The following is a 1,177-nucleotide window of genomic DNA, read 5'->3' as shown; positions in this document are numbered from 1 at the left end:
CGAGAAAAAAATCTTAATATTATCGTGTTGTAAATACGAACAAAAAATATTTCGTTGTATCGCAATGTTTAAAGATAAAATATTATTGTAAAAACAGTTTATTTAAAATTTCTGTATCGTGACATGACAAAATAATAAAAAAGATCAAAACTTTTTTTTGACACGTTAAAGGGGTGAATTGTTCCTCTGAAAATAGACAGCTAGATACATTTTTTCCCCGACATTTTTTGTGATATCTGTTAGAAAATTCAAATAATTTAAAAAATGACAAACTGAAATATGTCACCCAAGTATGTATTTATGATACTTAGGGAGAATGGCAATTTTGAGAATCCCCTTACGCTCTAACAATAAGCTCCTCCCCCTTTGTAGTATTCATTGGTTGGAAGCACAAACCCCGGGACGTTTCTCCCTCCCCCTCCCCCTCCTAGAGTTGTAAATCGGAAAATTTTCCGGAAAATTAGCGAGGCCGTTTTTCCGAAAAAGTTTCCGCATTTTTACGGAAAAAAAAAGTTTTCATTGCATGATTAGCCCTAGGAGGATGGAAATTCGGGAGAGGAAATAATTGGGTAGACTGGCTAGGTAGGTTTGACAACGTTACACCATTGAACCGGTGCCGTGAGTATTACGGAGGCACCGATTGAACTTAATACAATATAGACATCTAGCGGAAATAGTTTGACCTTAAAGGAAAAGTTCAGGTTGGGTAAGATTTGAATTTGTTTGAAAGATCATGTTTAAATAAACTCAAAAAAATCAGTCGTGAAAAACCCGTTACTACTTCTTATTTCGAACGTCTAGCAGACGAAATTATATGTACACGCGTATATGTTAATCTAGTAACACTGCCTGCCGTAAGATGGCGCTATAGGCTTAGGTTAAAGTTTAGCGCGAGCTACGTTACCGTATTGGGAGAATACATTTTTCCATTCCAGGATACTGGTCATTCGTATTCCTAGATTAGCCCATGGAACCATAGACAGTATATATCCCTAAGGGATATATACTGTCTATGATGGAACTAACTAACGCTAGTTAGTTCCATGATTAGCCTAATATGGTTCGCAAATTTAAATTTCGCGGCATTTTCGCCTCATTTTATCGAATCCAAAAGTAAAACCAAAAGCGACATAAGACCCAAAAGTGTGTCACTACGGTACAATTTTTAAAGCGAGCT

The sequence above is a fragment of the Leiobunum rupestre genome, chromosome 6, assembly GCF_980474605.1.
Source record: "Leiobunum rupestre chromosome 6, qqLeiRupe1.1.hap1, whole genome shotgun sequence".
NCBI classification, from domain to species: Eukaryota; Metazoa; Arthropoda; class Arachnida; order Opiliones; family Sclerosomatidae; genus Leiobunum; species Leiobunum rupestre.
The sequence above is the reverse complement of the archived record's forward strand: the minus strand, read 5'-3'. Positions refer to the sequence as shown.